Raw genomic sequence first — 22,264 nt, forward strand, 5'->3', positions numbered from 1 at the left:
CTACAACCTTAAGGCATTAAATATCATAAGCAAAACAAATAACATCATATAAAAACAACCATCCATTAAAATAAAACTTAAGTATTCATAAGGAACTCCCACCAAATAAGACTAGTTCATGGTGGGGGTTCGAATATTCCAAGCAACAAGGCATGAAATTAATCCATTCCATACAACCCAACTAAGATAAATGAAAGAAAACAACAAAGGGATGGAGGAAAAGCCTTTGACATGCACATCCAACTCCCTTCGACCACTACGAACTACCCTAGATCGCTAACTCCTCTCGGACGCCTAGCTCGCCACTCCCTCTAGCTTGTTAATGGAGGAATGCCATGGTAAAAATGAATGACGAAAAAAGTAAAGACCTTTTTTTCTATGAAATTAAGCTCAAAACATCGTGTAAAGTCTCTTCAAATCTGGTGGCTCCATCTTCTATTTATAATGGGGAATAAACCAATGAATTTGTATTAAAATTCCTATGATATCCCAAGCTGGTTTCTTTCACGTGAGGGGTGAGACAGATGCAGCAGTGGTCTCCTCCTAGGCAACAGGCAGTGCTCCCCTATTGCGCAGCTTGCTGCTGGGCGTACATGCTGATAGGATCAGCCGACCCAGGTGGCATATGTTCTCTCCTAGGTGTTTGGTAGTTGAAGGCACGTGAAGACATGAACATTTGGCTCTTGAAAATATCATCTTTCATCTTTTCTGCTTCCAAAATGCCATCCAAGTTGGCATTTGCATTCTACTCAGCAATCCCAGCATGTCACGACAATTCCCTTTTGCTTATCCTTGCTCCCAAATCCTGCACATCATCAAACAAAACACATTCCCCATAATGCAACACCATTTACAAAATAAAATGCCACGACAAAATATATTTCCACCACATGCAACTATATGATCCTAAATGCATCTATATGAGCTCTTATACAGTCAATAACTTAAGTGAAAAGACCCTAAATATGGTGTTTTTACAGAGTTATCACAATCATTAATTCATAAAATGCTAACATGAACATAAACCCTAAAAATTTGAGAACTTAACATTCAAGCAAGATTACATGCAATAATTGTACCAAATGATAGAGCTCTTCGAATAGAATAATTTTGTATTTCACGCTTTAATCTAAAAACCAAAGGAAATTGCTCAAAATGAAAAATAAAAATTCTCTTACCAAGGGTTTATGGAGAGGATGAAATGGGGGTTAAACAAGGCCTTATTTTCATGAAATTTCTAATTTAATTTTATGTGCATTTGTCATTTATTAAGCTTAAATGATTTTAAAATTCATTTAATGGAAAATGACAATTTTATCATTAATGAAACTTGATAATTACATCCGTACCAAGCCAAATGTTACTTATCATCTTTCCAAAGTCAAAGATGAACAAATTATTATGCCCTTTACAACTTTGCCCATGCACTTTTCCAAAAATTTCAATCTTGCCATTTTCATCTAACGGTCCAAATTGAACATGGAAATAAATTCTCAAATCCAATGATCCATATTACTTTCCATCAATTTAAAATGTGAAAGTAATATTTATAAGCTTAATTTAATGTCCTTCCAATTTTCTCAAAATTCATATTCGATTCGATTTACCGAATTTTTATCGGATTTTAACACAATTTCCTGATCAAGAATATGATTCTCACTAAAACATCATTCTTGGGGGGTGAACTACTCATTTCTGTGGTCAAAACACCTAACTTTTGAAAATAACCCTTTTAGTCATTCAACATTTCCAAACTTTATACGTTGGCCATTAATCTTTTAAAATTTACATTTTGGCCACTAACCAAATTTTTGGGGTGTTACATATGGATGTTTAAATTGGCCGGAATTGATGAAAAACGATGATGGTGACTTAAAATCCGATGGAACTTTGAACTCTTCTCCATGGCAAGCGATAGCATGTTACGACGAAATGCCAAAGGGTGTTTGATTGGGGGTCGACGTCGATGTTGATGAAGGTGGCGGTGACGGTCACTGCTAGCCGACCGACGACTTTTGGATGGAGGAAAAGGGAAGGGGAAAGGGGAGGGGGCTATTTTTTATTACAATTTTTTAAATAAATTCTAAAAATTACTAGAATATGACACGTATCACTTAATAGGGATTTTTAAGGGCGATTAACGTCTGAGCACCTAAAAATGCAACGTTTAAAACATTAGGTACCTATTTTTAATGAAATTCTTTAGGCACTAAAACATTTTTCTATGCATAATTTGGACACTTATTTTTGTATTAAGCATTTTTAAAATACAACTTTAAAATATTGTTTTAATTTTTAGATTAAATGTTGAAGTTATTTTGTCACACATAAGTAACCATTATTATCACTATTATCTTGGAATTTATATATATAAAAAAACTAATAAGTTTTAAGACAATTATAGGGAAATAATCATATAAATATTTGAACTAAATAATCAATATCAATCATCATATCATACTTACCATTAATAATAGTTTAAGAGTTAATTGCATTATAAGTCCTCAAATTATGACTTCCATTCTAAATTAGTCTCTTAACTTTTGAACATTTTAATTTCATCCTTAAACTATGACTCCCATTCTAAATTAGTCCCTAAACTTTGAACATTCCAAATCCATTCTCAAAATATGACACTCATTCTATATTGATCCATCAACTTTTGAATGTTCTAATTTTATCTCTAAACTTTTGAATGATTTAGGGGGAAGTTATGAGAATGTTCAAAAGTTTGGAGACTAATTTAGAACGAAATTCATAGCTTAGGGATGAAATTAGATTGTTTAACAGTTTGGAGACTAATTTAGAATGAGGTTTATAGTTTTGGACGAGTTTTGGATATTTAAAAGTTTGAGGACCAATTTAAAATGAAGATCATAATTTGAGAATGTATGATTTAATTACTTGATAGTTTAAACATAAAGTTGGCAATATAATTATTAATTAATTAAATGTTTAAATAATTTCTATAGCCTTTTTTTTATAAATTTTTACATATAAAAATTGTTTTTTAAGATGATGATATTTTTAATTTTGTTTAAATAAAGATATAATTTTTTTTAAAAAAATCAAATAATGGCATCATATTTTTTAATCTAATCAAATATAAATTTAACGTTTTTAATCTACTCAAAATAAGAAATCTTTATTTTAAAATATTTTTATATACTTAAGCCTTAAATTCAAAATATTTTTAAATATCCTAAATTATTTTCAATGGTAAAATTCCTTTCAAACCCCCAAAATAAAAGGTGAGGAAACAATTTATTTTCACCTCTTACTTGTAACGGTAAAACTTCTCTCTCCCCTTCCAATTAAAACAGATCTGATTTTTCCACTCCTTACAATTATTTAATAAAAATAAAATATTTTGTCATTTTATTTATTTATTTTTTAAAGTTGTAGACCACAACATTTACGTATATATAACCCCCGTTCCTCTCCCATTCCCCTCTCATCCTCGTCGGTCGTTGCGTATAATTCATTTCTTTGTGACAGTGGTAAATATGGGGTCTTCAATTTTGCCAGATCTCGGGACGGAGATCCTGATCCCAGTCTGCTCCGTTATTGGAATTGCCTTTTCTCTCATTCAATGGGTTATCGTTTCCAAGGTGAAGCTTTCCCCTGGTCGAGACTCTGCTTCCCCCGGGAACAACGGTGCCGGTGGCAAAAATGGGTATGCCGATTACCTCATTGAAGAAGAAGAAGGTCTCAATGACCACAACGTTGTTCTTAAATGTGCTGAAATTCAGACCGCCATTTCTGAAGGTTGTTACTCTTTTCACTCCTTTTTTACATGTATTTGCGATCTGTTTTTTTTAAATCGACTTTTCCTGTAGTTTTCAAACATTTGGTTTTATATTCTGAAAGTTTAGATCTTTTTGTTCTCCTTTTGTGTGAGCTTTATGTTTGGCTTGGTTGAGTTTTTGGTTTGTCTGCTTAAATTTTGATATTTATTCGTGAGTCACTACAGGGAAAAAGAAGAAAAGTGTTTTGGGAGCACGAGGTCGTATTCTTCATTTTTTGCCTATGCTAAAGTGTTTGTATCTTTTTCCAGAAGTGTTGGATATTTATTTTCATTTTAAAAGTCATGAGCAACTACAGCTTCTGCGAGCTGTCTTGATAATAAAATACGTGCTTTAATGAACGTTTTCTTCAGATAGAAGTGTATGGTAATGGCGTGAATCTGTAGTTTGGACCCACTTGTGTTGATTTATTATATCTCACAATCAACATCGATGTAGGTTCTTCTGCTTCCTTTTTTTCCTCGGTTTGCGCATTGAGAGTATAATTGAGATCCAGGCCCTTTTTTTTTGGATTTTAAATGGTCTTTTAGCACATGAAGGATGACGATGGCATTGGAAGAATTTGAGCATCTCCTATGTGAAAAAACTTTTTTCCTACGGATTAATTTGCAATGTTGAAATTCTATGGAAACGTGAATTTGATGAATTCCGCAATGCAATTGTCATTGTTTATGTATACAAGATTTTTGTACTTCTTTCTTTTGTTGAACTTGTACCAGATCTGAAATTCTTCGTATAGGGCTGCCCTTGACTCAACTTTGAAGTGCCATTAGTTACTTTCTCTGAAATGTTTGTTTAGTATCATCCCATCCCCCTGCTCCCCCCCCCCACCCCAAAAAAAAAACACAAGAAAAAAAATAATTTTTTTGAGTGCTTCGTAGAATTTAAGTCATATCATGTATGAATGAATGATTGTCATAGTAAAAGCTGATTTTAGCGGATGCTGCACTATTTCATGATATTATATGCTTTAGCACTTTATTCACTTTTGGGAAGTGGGATGCTTTAGAATCATTTCTATTCTTCTAATGTTGAAACATGATGAGTTATTCTTATTGAAACTCCACTCCACTTCATGCAAGTCACTTTCATTTCCAAATCATATCACTGAACTTAACATCGCTTAATTAAAGGTTTAATGATGTAATTTGAAGGATTGTGACCAACAAGAAAATTAATGTTAAATGAAGTGATTTAAATTGTGAATTACCCTATTGAAGTATATTTAGATCAATACTTTCTCATTTGCTGTCAACAAAAATTCCACATTACAAAATGCAACTACTTTTCTGCTTGAATCTGCATCAAATCAAGTGAGGACGGTAATAAGAAAACTCTAGATTGTTCTCTAGACAATGTTCAGGTGAACTTTGTGTTGTCTGCAGAGGGTTAATGGTTTATACTTAGTTGCTTTGTTTATTTCGTTTTCTCTTGTTAATTTTCTGGGAAAAAAGACTTCCCCAGTTAGCTGATTTTGGATTTATGAGTTTACAGGAGCAACCTCATTTCTTTTCACCGAGTACCAGTATGTTGGCATTTTCATGGTTGCTTTTGCAATCTTGATTTTCCTTTTCCTTGGCTCGGTAGAGGGTTTCAGCACAAAGAGCCAGCCTTGCACATATGACCAATCTAAGACGTGCAAACCTGCTCTTGCCACTGCAATATTCAGCACAATCTCTTTCTTGCTCGGTGCTGTCACTTCAGTTGTTTCTGGCTTTCTTGGGATGAAAATTGCTACCTATGCAAATGCTAGAACCACCCTGGAGGCTAGAAAGGGAGTTGGAAAGGCATTTATCACTGCATTTAGATCTGGTGCTGTCATGGGCTTTCTTCTTGCTGCTAACGGCCTTTTCGTGCTTTACATTGCCATCAACTTATTTAAGCTCTACTATGGTGATGACTGGAGTGGTCTTTTTGAGGCCATCACTGGTTATGGACTTGGAGGTTCATCCATGGCACTTTTTGGCAGAGTTGGTGGAGGCATCTATACCAAAGCTGCTGATGTGGGTGCTGATCTTGTAGGCAAGGTGGAAAGGAACATTCCCGAGGATGACCCTAGAAACCCAGCTGTAAGTTACTTTATATACAAATATGTTATGGCATTTAGAATTCTGAAATTGAATTGTCCTTCATCCTCCTGGGATGCGACTTTATCACTGAGTTGCTTGACTGCTTCAATTTTTTCAGGTGATTGCTGACAATGTTGGGGATAATGTTGGTGATATAGCTGGAATGGGATCTGATCTTTTTGGGTCCTATGCTGAATCATCTTGTGCTGCACTTGTTGCTTCCATATCTTCTTTTGGCATCAATCATGAATTGACTCCAATGTTATATCCTCTCATCATAAGTTCCGTTGGTATCATTGTTTGTTTAATCACCACCTTATTTGCAACTGATTTCTTTGAGATCAAGGCTGTTAAGGAAATTGAGCCATCATTGAAGAGGCAACTTATCATCTCCACTGTTCTCATGACTATTGGAATTGCAGTTGTTAGTTGGATAGCTCTTCCATCTTCTTTTACTATTTTCAATTTTGGAGAGCAGAAAGATGTGAAGAACTGGTAAGCACTCGGTGCTTCTTTTATTGAGAAAGAGCAGAATTCATATGATTGTATTAGAACGAGTGTATAATATTGAATTTCCTCTGCAGGCAACTATTCTTATGTGTTGCTGTTGGTCTTTGGGCTGGCCTAATTATTGGTTTTGTAACGGAGTACTACACTAGCAATGCATACAGGTAATTTGTTTGGATAGTATTTTTCTCCTTAACCATCATTTGTTATTCTTGAGTTTAATTCTCTGTACTTTCTCTTGCAGCCCTGTACAAGACGTTGCTGATTCCTGCAGGACTGGAGCTGCGACTAATGTTATTTTTGGCCTTGCATTGGGTTATAAGTCTTGCATTATTCCTATTTTTGCTATTGCAATCAGCATTTTGTTAGTTTCAGCTTTGCTGCTATGTATGGCATTGCTTGCTGCCCTTGGAATGCTGAGCACCATAGCTACTGGATTGGCTATTGATGCTTATGGTCCCATCAGTGATAATGCTGGAGGCATTGCTGAGATGGCTGGCATGAGCCACAGAATACGAGAGAGGACTGATGCTCTTGATGCTGCAGGAAACACCACTGCTGCTATTGGAAAGGTTTGATCTGTTTTTGCTTAAGCACTAACCATACTTTTTCTCCTTTTATTGATCTATGGCATCTGTATGTTGCATTGGTATACCAGGTTTTAGACTTTTAGTGTTACGGTTAGCACTGATGGTCTTTGGAAAATATTGTATTGGTCCCTTGAAGCCAGCTCGCACTTGATTTTCTAAGTTCTAGTTTTTGTTTTCACTTTAGGGTAAATCTGTAAGAACAGGTTTTCAACTATGGCCTGAAGTGTAGTTGCAATTTCTGCTCGACGTATTATTTTTGTGTTTGCTTGAAAAAACTGTAATCTTTATTTTCCATTACTATACTATTGAATGTTCTGCATTTTTTTTCCAGGGATTCGCTATTGGTTCAGCAGCCCTTGTATCCCTTGCCCTCTTTGGTGCTTTTGTGAGCCGTGCTGCTATTTCAACCGTTGATGTGTTGACCCCTAAAGTTTTTATTGGTTTGCTTGTCGGGGCAATGCTTCCTTACTGGTTCTGTTCTATGACCATGAGAGTGTGGGAAGTGCTGCTTTGAAGATGGTTGAGGAAGTGCGCAGGCAATTTAACACGATCCCAGGTCTCATGGAAGGCACTGCTAAGCCAGACTACGCTACCTGTGTTAAGATCTCTACTGATGCTTCCATCAAAGAAATGATCCCTCCTGGTGCGCTAGTTATGCTCACACCCCTTATTGTTGGTATCTTTTTGGAGTGGAAACTCTCTCCGGTGTCCTTGCTGGGTCACTTGTTTCTGGTGTCCAGGTAATGTTCACGAGTCTTTAATATATTGTCACCACAACCATATGGTGTTGAATTGCTTGAGATGTTTACTACAGAAGTTTCAACTGATTGTTGTTCCTGTCTCGGTAATATTTGCAGATTGCCATCTCTGCATCAAACACCGGGGGTGCTTGGGATAATGCCAAGAAGTATATCGAGGTATCCGTTATTCGACCGACTTCTCCTAGCCACCCTTATGATTGACAATTTTGAAATTAATGATATATTTATGCTCTGGACTTTGTCGTGGAATGCAGGCCGGTGCTTCAGACCATGCAAGAACTCTTGTCCCAAAGGATCAGATCCACACAAGGCAGCTGTTATTGGCGACACCATTGGTGACCCTCTAAAGGATACATCCGGGCCGTCACTGAACATCCTCATCAAGCTAATGGCTGTCGAATCACTTGTCTTTGCACCCTTCTTTGCTACACACGTGGGCTGCTTTCAAGATATTTTAAGTCAAACAAAACATCGCCTAATGGTCCAATGGTTCGAGTCCATGCCGATTCTTGTTCTAATACTCCTTTGTTTTAAGTAATAGTTTGTAGTACATTTTGACATATCCTCTCGAAGGTTAAAATCAGTAGTGAAAATTTCCCTTGTGACGGTTGACAATGACATCAACGATGATGATAATGGTCAATCTGGAAAAAGTAAGAACTGCATTCACCTTTTTTTTTTTTTTATGGAAGAATGCTTTTGTTTCACTTTCCCAGCACAACTCTGTTTTTATTGCTCTGAATTCATGAGTAGTTTAGGCTGAACTGTGGACTAAAAACATTGCAGGTAAAATGGTCCTATTGTGATTTGTGATGATTAGTAACTGCAGGTAAAAGGCATCAAGCTCTGATCCCATGAGGACCATGCAGGCACTCGGCTAGCCAAATTTCATTCGTATGGAAAATTAACATGGCAAAATCAATCCTTAATATTTGTCTAAATTTTCAATTGAACCCTTAATTTTGTTAGGAAACCTTACTGTTCCCATTTTTAATGTGAACAGTATCGGACGATAATTGCCTATTAGGGCTAGATGGGCCAAAAATCTACGTTCCACTTTAAATTTTGAGGAGTAAATTAGGTTCCCTAAAATTTTCAAAGATTTCAATGAAACTTCAGTTTCTTTTCTTCTTTTCTTTTTTTAATTAAAAAAAAGCATCATTGACTTATTTTCTGCTTATGGATAGACAAATAAGCCTTGATGAAGTTACATCCAAAGAGGCAACAGTACACTAAAACCAGCTATATAACAGAGGCACGCATCAGAATGTATTAAAGAGCCTTAATCCTTGCATGATCCCATATTTCTAAGCATGAAATTTTACCTCGTCGAGTGCCACTTTGCCTTTCTGATAGCACTCATAGTTTAAAAAAGCATAGTTTTTCGCATTTCTGTATAACATTGGCCTCGATATCCTTCTCCGGCTCAGCCTCATTAAACATTGCCACTGATATCCTCAGCTTGCCCTTGTTCGTCACCACCCTGTGCAATGGGTCTTGAATATCCCGTTACTCATTATCTGCATCAACTAATACATAAACAAATTCCATTACTTCATATGGTCCAACTTATTATACTTACCTGCATTTGGTCACCAAGGCTAACAAGAGCATGGGGGATTACATGAACAGTGATCCATCTATCATCTTTGACAATTTGAAGGCCTTCGACTTCTTCACCTTGCAATATGACTGCACATTGGATTTATCTGAATAAGGTTGAGACCGAGAACTTTGTCCAGTTTTGAACAAGGGGTAGAAGTTGAACCTCACATGCATTATAGGTTGTCTCCAAACCGACCTGAGAAGCTATCTCTCTATGTTAAGTGATTTTGTCATGGCCTTATACAGGAGACCACCATTTTCTGCAAGAATTTGACTCATTCAATGTAACACAAGTTAATTAAGAGACAATTGGAGAAAAGTAAAAACCTAGTTTTATTAGGGATTAATTAGAAGTTTAGTTATTTTCACAAATCCTCTTGTCTTCATCTTCTTTCGATATTAGTGAAAATTCTTCTCTTCTACACATGATTTTTCCCACTAGAGTTTTTTAGGTAAAATCTTGGCATCTATTTTGTAGAACTTATATTTTGATATAATAAATAAGGGCAAAATGTTTTTGGAATAAATTGAATGTATTCAAAGTCTTCGAAAATAATTCAAAGTTCAAATAAAAGTTTAATATATATTTTTAAATGTTTTTCAAACTTAGTCAAACCTTTTCAAAACATACTTGATCGTTTTCACGCTTTAAAGTAATGTTTCCAAGCTTCTCTAGCTCAAAGGACCGATCCCTTTAACCAAAGGATAGATCCCCTTGAAAAAGGATTGATCCCTAGGACAACAATGAGTTTGGGATCGATCCCTCGAGGAAAGGATTGATCACTTCCCAAAGGATTCCATTGGTATAACGTCGAAATATTTGAAAAATGATCAATCCCTTTGGTAAAAAGATCGATCCCTTGTGCCTTAAAGTTACAGGTAACGACTATGTTGATCCCCAACGGCTAGAAACGACTAGTAACTCATTCCAACTTATAAAAAACAACCCAAGGACACTTGAAGAAGGTTACCAACACCTAAGCAATCAAACACAAAAGAAAAACTTTTCAATCCTTATTTTCTTTCTCTTGTAAATATTTTTGTTTTGAGCTTAATTGTATATTCTTAGGTTTTGTTTTTGTGAGATAAATCTTTGTAAACACCTACCTAGAGAGGTCTTATTGTTTACACATTTCTTGATTTGTTAAGGGAGTTTGGTTCTAGTTTAGCCAAGTGAAAAACTAGGGAGTTGTAAAGGTTACTCTTGATCATTGAAAAAGAAAGAACAAATTAGTGGATTGTTGGAAAATCCTAAGTGAAGAGCTTGGGTAGTGGATGTAGATTTCATTGAGAAAGTTGAACCACTATAAATCATTGCGCAAATTGTCTATCCTTTCTCTCCTTACTCCCTAAATTTTTAAAAAGCCAATTCACCCCCTCTTGGCTATTTCGGTTGATTGATCGAGCTTCATAATCCTAATAATTGGTATCAGAGCTTGAATCATTAGAAGTTCTAACAACCTTGAGACGATCCTTGAAAAAACTCTATCCATTTCCGACACAATCGAGAAGATGACCTCCACATCCGACTCGTTCCACATGGAAGAATCTTAACCAATTGACAAGCCTCCATACTTCAATGGGATCTAACTATTGATTGGAAGAAGTTAATGAAGCTATTTATCCAATCCATGATCTTGATGCATGGGAGATGATTGAGAATGCTATTCTTCTCCAAAAGAAGACGAAGGAGTGTAGTGACAAAAAATGAAGAACGCCCAACAAAATGCCAGACCATGCACATGTTGTTTTGTGCATTTGGTTTCATGTCTATGAAGGCGTTTCTTCTTGTTCAAATGCCAAGGAGCTTTGAAATAAACTCGAAGAACTTCATGACAAGAAAGAAAAACAATAAATGTGGTGTGCTAATGCTCTTGAAGAGCCCAAGGTATCTTCGAACTCTAATGAATTTGATTCATATTCTTTAATGAGTTACAAGATGCATATGATGAATTATGTTTGGAGTTTGAGACCCATGAACCCCAAATATAATAACTAATTTCAAATTTAAGTTGAAAATGATTTTCTTTTGAAAGCAAAAATGGATTTTGAAAATCAAAAATGGACTTTTCAAAAATGATTTAGAGCATTCAAAAATGAAATTTAAAAATTTGAAAAAGAAAGTTTTGATTTAAAAGTTAAGCTTGGATGCTTAACAAAGAAAATAAATCATTTAAATAATCCATCTGGTTTCATAAAGGCAAAATGCTCACATTACCATTATCATGGTCATATGAAACATACTTGACCTTTAAAGAAAGGAAAACGTTTTAAAATTAGACAAGTATGTGTTCCTAAGGGAACAAGGGCATCAAACTAATTTTAAGGACCCAAAGCAATTTGGATACCAAAATCCAATGAATGTCTCTTGTAGGTGTGTGGGAGCAATGATGATGAAAGTGAAGATATTCAATGCTCTAGCCAAACAATATAAGGAATGAGTAACCTCTACTCTTATTGTTTTTTTATTTTACATTATGATTGCTCATTTGGTAAGCATGCATGAGTTTTGATTTTAAATGATTTTATGTTTTCTATATCATGTATGTTAAAAAGTTGTGATGAACATTTTGTAAAGTTTAAAGATTTTTTCATAAATGTGAATTCATCAAAATGAATTTTGGTCAAAATTCATTTTAATGCTTTGTTTTTACAATTTTTATTTTTTTGACCTTAATTTAAATTTATGCATGTGACTTTATTGCCTATGATATCTCTCTAACAATGATGTCAATATTGAATGCATAACATTACATTTTGTAAAGTTTTAAAGATTTTTTCATAAATGTGAATTCATCAAAATGAATTTTGGTCAAAATTCATTTTAATGCTTTGTTTTTACAATTTTTATTTTTTGACCTTAATTTAAATGTTTATGCATGTGACTTTATTGCCTATGATATCTCTCTAACAATTGATGTCAATATTGAATGCATAACATTTTTGAAGTGCTTTATGCATATGAGCTATAATGTCTTATTAATGATATTGCATAAAGTAATTAGACTTTGATTTATTGAATTTCATGTGCTACTAACTTGTTTGTTCGTCTTATTGAAATTCAATACTTTTTTAAGTGTCTAAGTTTTGAGCTAAAAGGTGTTTTTGGAATGCATTTGTTGAGGGGGAGCTTTGCTCTTTCAAATGATTTTAATGTTAAAATTACTACTTACTCTCTATTGTTATTTTAGAACCTTAAAGCTTGAATTATTTTTGATATAACAAAAAAGGGAGAAGTATAGTTTGAAAAATTCAATTTCAAGAATGAAAAAGGAGGAGCTTTGTTGAGTTAATCAATTGACGGAATTGGCCAAGAGGGGGGTGAATTGGCAATAAAATTTGGTGGAAGCTTTTGCAGAAATTGAAAGAAATTGCATAGCGATTTAGAGTGGTTCGACTTTCTCAACCAAAGTCTACGTCCACTACCTTAGCTATCCACACTAAGGATTTTCCACAAATTCACTAATTATCTTTCTTTTGAGGACAAAGAGTAACCTTACAAACCCTCAAGAATTATACCCCAAATTCTTGAGAACACTCTCTCCCAAAGAGAACAATACAAATTTGCAAACTTACATGGAAATCCTCACAAGGTAGATTGTTTGCACAATTCTAGAACAAAGAAAAGAACACTAAAAAATGAATACAATTGAGCACAATAAGTGTTCTTGAAAGCAAGATGAATATTGAATGAAAAATAGGCTTGAAATGCTCAAAATTGAGGTTTGATGCTTTCTCTTTGATTCTCTCTTGATTCTAGTTGCTTGATGTTTCTTGTTTTTTATCAATGACTTTTAAGCTTGCTTAAATACACCTTGAATCACTTCTAAACGTTGGGGATGATTAGAGAAGATAATATAACCCTTTTAGTGTGAAAACAATTAATAAATCAGCTTGGAGCGTGGGGGGAATCGGTACCCCCTATGGGGAATCGGTTCCCTAAGTGTAAAATTCAAATATTTCGACTGTTACACAGGGGGGGAATCGGTACCCCCTGGGGGAGAATCGGTTCCCTCCGAGCATACTGGAATTCTCGGAGCCAAACCATTAAGGGGGAATCGGTTCCCTCTGAGCAATCTGGAATTTTTGGCTTTGAAATGGTTCAAAATACTTTGTAAAATTATTTTGAAATTGTTTTAAGATTAAAACTTAATTTTACACTTGAGTAAGGATTAAAAATTTTTGAAAGATTTAGAGTAATGTTTTGATATTCGAATAATTATATCGAATATACTTAGAAAACCTTTATTGCACAATATTAAAATTCATTTAACTTAATTTGTTATATCGAAATATCAAAATGTTTTCAACAAGCTTTAATATTTTCTAAAATATTTCTCTTTTTTATTAAGTGTTTTATTAAGGGGGAGTTTTGCCAAAGATTATTTTTAAAGGTTTTGATATATCAAAAATGGGGATCCTAGAACTTATGTTTTGATATAACAAATAAGAGAAAAATGTTTTTGGACTAAATTGAATTTATTCAAAGTCTTCAAAAATAATTCAAAGTCCAAATAAAAGTTAAATGTTTTTCAAACTTAGTCGAACATTTTCAAAACATACTCGATCGGTTTTGCACTTTAAAGTTATGTTTCCAAGCTTCTTTGGCTCAAAGGATCGATCCCTTTGACCAAAGGATCGATCCCATTGAAAAAGGATTGATCCCTCGAGGAAAAGAATCGATTGCTTCACAAAAAGGATCGATCTCTTTGGTATAACTGTCAAAATATTTGAAAAATGATCGGTCATTTCAGTAAAAAAATCAATCCCTTGTGCCTTAAAGTTACAGGTAACGACTGTATTGATCCCCAATGGCTTTGAAACATCCCCAATGACTAGAAATGGCTAGTGACTCATTTCAACTTATAAAAACAACCCTATGACACTTGAAGAAGGTTACCAACACCTATCCAAGCAATCAAACACAAGAGAAAAACTTTCCAATCATTATTTTATTTCTCTTGTAAATATTTATGTTTTGAGCTTAATTATATCCTTAGGTTTTGTTTTGTGAGCTAAATCTTTGTAAACACCTACCTAGAGAGGTCTTATTGTTTACACATTTCTTATGCTTTGTTAAGGGGTTTTGGTTCTAGTTTAGCCAAGTGAAAAACTAGGGAGTTGTAAAGGTTAGTCTTAATCCTTGAAAATGAAAGAACAAATTAGTGGATTTGTTGGAAAATCCTATGTGAGGAGCTTAAGTAGTGGATGTAGACTTCATTGAGGAAGTTGAATCACTATAACATTGTGCAAATTGTCTATCATTTCTATCCTTACTCCCTAAATTTTCCAAAAGCAAATTCATGCCCTCTTGTCATATTTCGGTTGATCGATCGAGATTTATAAATCTTAACAATTTTATTGTGTAATCACTATATTTATTGTTATTTTCATCAAATTAGTATTAGAACGTCCTAATATCTTTAATGATAATGACACTATTTAAGTATAAAATTTAGATGTTGGATCGTAACTAGATTTACGTCATGGCAGATAGTATGTAAATTTGTAAGAAGTTTCTTAGTATGATGAAAATTAAGAGAAAGGATACCAAAATTTATGTTCTTTAGGATTCATCAATTATAAAAGACGAGACTATTATTTTCTCTTTTGTATCATATGATTACTAGTAAATAAGTCTTGATTGAATCAAGAAAATAACGATTGTATGTTACACAAAATAAGCATGAACATATCTATTTTAGGAGAAAAGAGTTTAATTACATTAGAATAACATATTTGAGAACACTGGCGAAGCCAGAATATAACGGGGATGTCATTTAGAAAAAAAGTTATTTTTTATAAATTTAATATAAAATATTTTTAAATAAAATTACATATTTTAAAAATAGTATTAACACTCTTAAACACAAATTGACACTCATTAATCATTTTCATCCATTTGAAAAAAATTCTTCATACAATTTCTAAATTGACACCCCAAAATAATTTTTCTTTAAATTTAGAACCCAAAAAATAATTTTTCGAACTCTGCTCTTATTTGAGAAGCAAAAGAAAATTCATTTTAATAGGTATAACATATTTGAGAATTAAAAAATTCAGTTTCGTGAACATAAGATATTTGATTAATAATTTCAAGTCAACACAAAGATTATTAACATTGAGTGAATGATTATTTCTTCACATGTTCTATCATCGAGAATATACCTAGAAAAGAAACTAAATCTATACAGAGATTTGTTGAGGTTAAAGTGTTATGAGTGGTTAAAGAGAATTGTCATTGATGATCGAGATTATGTTGTGCATCATATTGCTTGTGATGATATAATTGTGAGTAAAGTTGTCACTTATGATAGTTTACCAAGATAAAGACTAAGTTATCTCGTACATCTAAGTTTTGAGAAGGCTTGAATTCTATTGACAATCATTGTTGAAGAATACTCCTTTAAGAGATTTCATGGAAGAAGTGTACAATATGTACTCAATGTGAAGAATTTGTTCGTCGATGTAAAGACTTGATTTTTTTTTGTTGAGTTTGAGTATTTTATTGAATTTGAGATTTTGTCTTAAACTCCTTTCAAACTTCATGTCAATGTGAAGATTGTTAGAGTTTGACTTGAATTCAATATGACAAAAATAAATTAAGAGATAATTATAGAAAGTAAGAAACTTAGTTTGGTTATAAGTGTGGAATTTTTCTTTCTTTTATATAAAACATCTACTTTGAATAGATTTCTACTTCTTTTTTTAATTAAATATTTATTCATATAAATAAATATTATGGTTAGAATTAGATGTTAATTGTTTTTTCTAAATCTTTTTGTATTCATCTTCTTCTGATATTAATGAAAATTATACTCTTATATATATATATAGACATACTAGGGAGGACATAGGGATGAGTATGGGTCGGGTCAGATTTTCGGTTAAACTGACCCGGCCGGAAAAAAAACCCTCTTTTATTTGAATTGGACCCGACCATAGTTTAGAATAACTTTACTCGACCTAAAATCAACCCGAGTTTTTTTAAATAAAAGCTGACCAGACCCAACACGAAATAAATATATTTATAAAAATACTAATTTTATTCAATAAAATAATAATTTAATTGAAAAATAATATAAAGATGAGTATTCTTGCAATTATCCCTATATATATATAATAAAATTATATTATTTTTCAGGTTGGGTCGGGTAAGGTATTTTTCACCTTAAACCCAAACTCGACCTGAACTTTCACTCTAAAAACCTGAACGAAACCCAATTTTTTTTAAAAAAATCAACCCGATCAAGTCGGGTCAGGTTGGAACCCTGGGTTCGGGTCTATGCCCATCCCTAGATGGACATGGATCGGGTTGGGTCGAGTTTTTGACTGATAGCCTCGTAAAAAGGCTATGTTTTGTACCTTTTCACTTAGGTTATTTGTTGTCTAAAAGCATATTTAGTTGCATGTAGTTGCATTTAGGCTCATATAGTTGCATATGGTAGTGAGGTTTTGCTACAACATTTTATTTTGAAAACTGATGCTGCTTAATGGGAAAGGTTGTGCTCTTTTGCTGATGTGCAGGTGAATAGGGCTAAAGGAGAGGAAGAGATTTACCGTAACATTCTGGATGAGGAGACTTGGTGAAATGCTACATCATTCTAGACAGCGTTCCTGGGCAGAAAAAGACAAAAATGACAAATATATTTTATGAGAGCTGCCAACTATCCATGCTCACTGAATTCCTCTGCCAGCAGCCCTTGTGAGCCCCACTGCCATCCATGTCTACCCATTCATGTGAAGGGAATGATACCTAGGGTACAAAGGAATTTTGGCACAAAACCCTAGGGATTCCCTTAGTATAAATAGATAATGATATCCTACATTTTAAGAGAGCTTTTGGGGAATATGAGATTAGACAGAGAGGAAAGGCGGCTACCAACAGTTCTCTATTTTCTTTCCTTTTCTTCCTCCTTTCATGGTGTCCTCCATAGCCAAGCTTCAAGGGGATAACAAGCTAGGCCTTCAAGAGAAGCTAGCTTGCTAAGGCTGTTCATGATGGTTCAAGAAAGCTCACAATAACTTGGGAGTTCTCTTCTCTATTATTGTTTTCACTCATATTTATTTGTGGCTTTGTAATGAAACAAATTATTCTTTTGGATGATTTGTACCCCACCAATAACTAACTTATTTGGTGTGAGGTTTCTTTGGATGATTATGTGTTTGTTGAAATGAATGGGTTTATATTTTCAGGTTATATACTTGCTTTGCTCATTGTATTTATTTACTTAGAATTGTTAGAGCAATTGAGAGTTAATCATTTTCTAAGTTTGATGCCTAATATCAAGAGAGTTAAGTTAGATCAATGTGAGCAATTAGACTGAGCTGGGAAGCAAAGCCCTAATCTGCCTTAGAAATAAGGAGAGGATTTCAATGACTAAAAGGAGTAGGACTAAGTCGATAGGATCTTGCTGCTATTTTCGCTGAGTGGTATTGCCGTAACATTTTACTGTCAGGTTCTTTATTAGAGATAGCCTAGGAACATTTTTAGCAAACTCCATCGAGCAATATATGCATGAAAGGCATGAACCATTCTAGAAGATAAGACAAAGGATTCCTCAGTAAAACCCTGCTAATTATCCCTATTGTAGATTGTTTGTGCGATGTTGTCAAGTTATCTTATTTCTTATCTAGATTCTCAAACATTTTTACCTTAGCATTCTTTAATTTTACTTCACTGTTTGCCACAACTTTTACCTTCATACTTGCTATTTCGCCACAACATTCCCATTAATTGTTCATACCACCATCTATCTATACATTAGAATCAATATATTTAGTGCATTAAATTAATTTGGAAATCCCTCCAATCCCTTTGGAGATAATACTCACTCACTGCTATTACTTGTTTGATTGTGTATATTTGCACAATTCGCGTGCCATATTTTAGTACACTCACATACACAAATATCAACCAACCTGACCCAAACCCAAAAATTTTATACCCTCCATTAGAAACTCGATCCAACCCGAGTATAGGGTAATATCACCTGACCCGAAACTTGACCTGACTTTTGAGATAAAATCCGACTCCGACCTGAAATAATATAAAATTATTAATTGTATTCAATAAAAAATAAACTTAATTGAAAAACTAATATAGAGGGCATTATGACAATTATCTCTAAATATATATAATTATTTTTTAGGCTGGATCAGGTATTTTCCCCCTAAACTCAAACCTGATCTAACCCAAACTATTCACTAAAAAACTCGACCCAGACCAATCCGAACCCAATTTTATTTTTTTTAAAAATCAATCTAATCGAATCGGATTAGATTGAAATCCGTCGGGTTCGGGTGCCGTATCCATCCCATATATCTATATATGGTTTTTTTGAAAGACTTTTCACATAAAATGTTAATTGTTCTATCACTGTCAGCACATAACTCATGGTTTATAAAATATAAATTATCAACAAATCACAAACTATATAGAATGTAATGGTTCATATCTGTCGTTAAGTGTGGATTCTTATACCTGAAATTATTTGGGTTTTCAGGCCACAGATTGAGCATTCTTTGATTTTCTGGAAATACCTTGAGAAACAAGCGAGTGTTACAGTCAAGAACTTACTTTTTTGAAACCACCACATCACGGCCATAATCTTCTGCCCCATCAGCTGCTCTGGAGCATTTCAACTTCTCTTCCTGTGGGAATCCAAAAAATGGTTTTGCAACTCCACGGACTTGGTCGATAAATGAACTTGACATCCCATGGCCGACAGCCTGACACACAACACAATTTGAAGAGAAAATATATACTAATTAAGCTTCATGAGAGCAGGGGCGGATGTACTGGCCCCTAGATGTACTAAGCCCCTAGGGGCCAGTACATCCCATTATTTAAGAAAAAAGTGAATTTACAACTCGATTTGAACCTAAATTTTTTTTTGAATCGAGTTTATGAAATTACAAATCAAAGTCAATTTGATTTGAGTCGAGTCAAGTAAAAAAAATGATTTTTCAAGTAAGAAAAATCAATTTTTCGAATCGAGTCGAGTTTTGCTCACCCGTATTCGAGATGGATACCAATGATGTAATTTTGGATAGCTTTCGGAACTTTAAATATGCTTTGTGACTATGTCATAGTTAAGTTAATTCAGAGTCCGATTGAACGAGATTGAGAGATATGGAAGAATCAATTTAATTGTGAGTAAATTAAGTTATATATATAAATAATTTTTTAATTATTAATTTAGACTTCGATGAATGGTTACGTGGGAGTTAACGGTCAATTGACTAAAATCGAACGAATCGATAATGTAAGAGATCTAAATCACTATTTTTTTTAATTGATGATTAAATCAGACGAAAAAAATAAAAGGGATCATATGTATAGTTTACCTAACAAATAAAAAGGGTAAACTATACGAATAGTCACATTTATTTCAGTGTGATTGACTTTGTCACCAAAATGTGTTTGGTCTCTTGCGTTATTGATTTGTTCGATTTTATTCCATTGGTAATTGATTTCCATTAACTTGTTAAGAGAAATTTGAGTTGACAAATGAAAAATAAAAAAATTCATATTCTTCTTCTTCTTGAGTTGAGAATTAAAAAATAAAAAGTAATTCACGTGTCTTCTTCTTCTTCTTCTAGAATATGTAGCCAAGTGTCTTAGGGCTCGGGCTCGAACTGCCACTCTTTGTTCAGCCCAACTCAACCTCCCTCTAAGAAGCTCAACTAAGGGAGGAATTATACCAGCATGCACAGTAGTTTGCAAACTCTTCCATGTCATGGTGTATGATTCAGTAATATGTGTCGCACGCGTAATAAGGATTTATATATCTTGGTCATGGAAAAGCCAACGACGGTTCTTGTATTCTATTGCTATTGAAGTATCTCGTGACTTCTTTTAAGCTCTTTATAGTGAATTCTTTTGGCTGTTTGATGATCTCCGACGCAAAAGACTTACTGTTTTTTCGAACTTTTTAGAGTAAATCCATATTAGAGCTACCGCAAAAGGCTAAAAGAAAGCTCTGGTAGTTACCACTCCAACGACCGACGTCCCTGAACCTTGTTTTCAAAGACAAGTAGATGACTTAATTACTGGTCTTCCCTTGAGCAATGAAAATGGAATCCGAACCTGAAGGAGCCAACGAAAGCGGTGGTGAATTAGCTGTATTCGTTGTTGGGTTCATTAAAGCAGACGTTGACCGTAACAGAAAATGTTGAGAGGATGTTAGCCCTGAATTTGACTCGAAAGAAAAGCTAAAACTCCACTCATATATATTTTTAACTCCAGTGCTGCCTTGGATTAAGCCCGAAAACTCAACATGCATACAATCATTATCATACTGGCCAAGATTCAAATTCAATCAAAATTGTTCTCGAGTTTCAAATTAAAATACGAAATGGAGATATTAAAAGCACTCTACAAAGCATCATATTCAATTCGCAGTTACAAAAGCTCACGGTTGCAAGTATATATTTTCTTTCCTCGATGATATGGTGTTCCTTGAATTTAGGGTTGTAATAATTGTATAATTTAATATCGATCTCGGTATGTATTCAACATTAAGATAAATGATTTGTCAATTTTTTCATTGCTACAATTGTTGAATCATGGTTTATCAACAGATCACCATCCCCGTCGTATTCCCCACAAGCAGCCTTCATTGCTCCATGTTTTCTCCTATTATTTTTTAGGCTTAATACCAAAATAAGTGCCCAAACTATACCCATTTTCCCAGATAGGTGCCTAAACTAATTTTCGTCTCATCCAGGTGCTTAACTTTACAAACGTTACCCATTAGGTGCCTAGGCCGGTAACGGTGTTAATTTTTCCGTTAAATGACACGTGTCACAACTTGGTAATTTTAAAATTTTTATTTAAAATAAAAAAATTTAAAATTATATAAAAAAACAGAAAACACAGATTTTGAAATAAATCCAAAACTTTGAAAACCTTCATTTCAACCCGTAAACCCATGTCGCTTTGCCGTTGACGAGGCTCCACCCGACCTCCCCTCCCCGGACGACCAAATCCCCATGAAATCATGACTAATTGATGACCTATCGATGACGAATCAACGTTTTAAACCCCTGAACCCTAGGATTAAAATCGAAATTCCAAGCGATTTTGACGGCCAATCGACGGAAAATATGATATGTATGAGTAGGAGGATGGCAGGTACTAGCTCATTGGCGGTGGTTGTGGCCGGAAAGGGAGGCAACAATGGATTAATGTTAGGATTTGAGATTTTGGGTTGTTTTATAATATAAGATAAGTTAGTGTTTTTTATAAATATCATAATTTTTTTAATATTTTATTTAAAAAATAAATTTCAAAATCACCATACTGTGACATGTGTCATTTAACGGTGGTGATTAATGCCATTGACAGCCCGAGCAACTAAATGGGTAATGTTTGTAACGTTAGACACATGGATGAGACAAAAAATAGTTAGGCACCTATTTGAGAAAATCAGTATAGTTTGAGCACTTATTATGATATTAAGTCTATTTTTTAAGCTTGACTTGTAAACAATTTGGTTATTTATTTATTAATTAAATCCTCCTTTCACCTTTTGATTTGGGTAATTATTTTTATGATGATTGATCTTTTCATTTGAGATACAAGTTGTGATGAAGAAGAAAAATAAAGAAAAAGAAGACGAAAAAATAATAATAAGAGGGAAGAGAAGAAGATACAACATGTGAATTTTTTAAGAAGACATAATATGCGAATTTCTTTAATCTTTTAATTATCACATATTTATTAAGAGATTAACGAAAGTTAACGGTTGAGGACTTAAACATAACGGTTATCGTAAAAATCCAAATTCATTTAATTTTTGAACCGATAATTTAAGTAGGTAATACTAAAAACAAATGGGACTACTAACAAAATTTACCCAAATAAAAATGAGCCACTGCCACCTACAGGGACGCTGAAACGGCCTCTCTTTTAAATATTC

The 22,264-nt window shown here is 33.9% G+C and overlaps 2 pseudogenes; one reads left to right on the top strand and one right to left on the bottom strand.

The window, feature by feature from the left end:
* The first annotated feature begins 3,465 nt into the window (after window positions 1-3,465).
* LOC120147942 lies at window positions 3,466-8,351 on the top strand (annotated as a pseudogene).
* Window positions 8,352-9,015: 664 nt separating this feature from the next.
* On the bottom strand, window positions 9,016-20,485 carry LOC120147925 (annotated as a pseudogene).
* Window positions 20,486-22,264: the final 1,779 nt, after the last annotated feature.

The sequence above is a fragment of the Hibiscus syriacus genome, unplaced genomic scaffold, assembly GCF_006381635.1.
Source record: "Hibiscus syriacus cultivar Baekdansim isolate YM2019G1 unplaced genomic scaffold, ASM638163v2 tig00110945_pilon, whole genome shotgun sequence".
Taxonomy (NCBI): Eukaryota; Viridiplantae; Streptophyta; class Magnoliopsida; order Malvales; family Malvaceae; genus Hibiscus; species Hibiscus syriacus.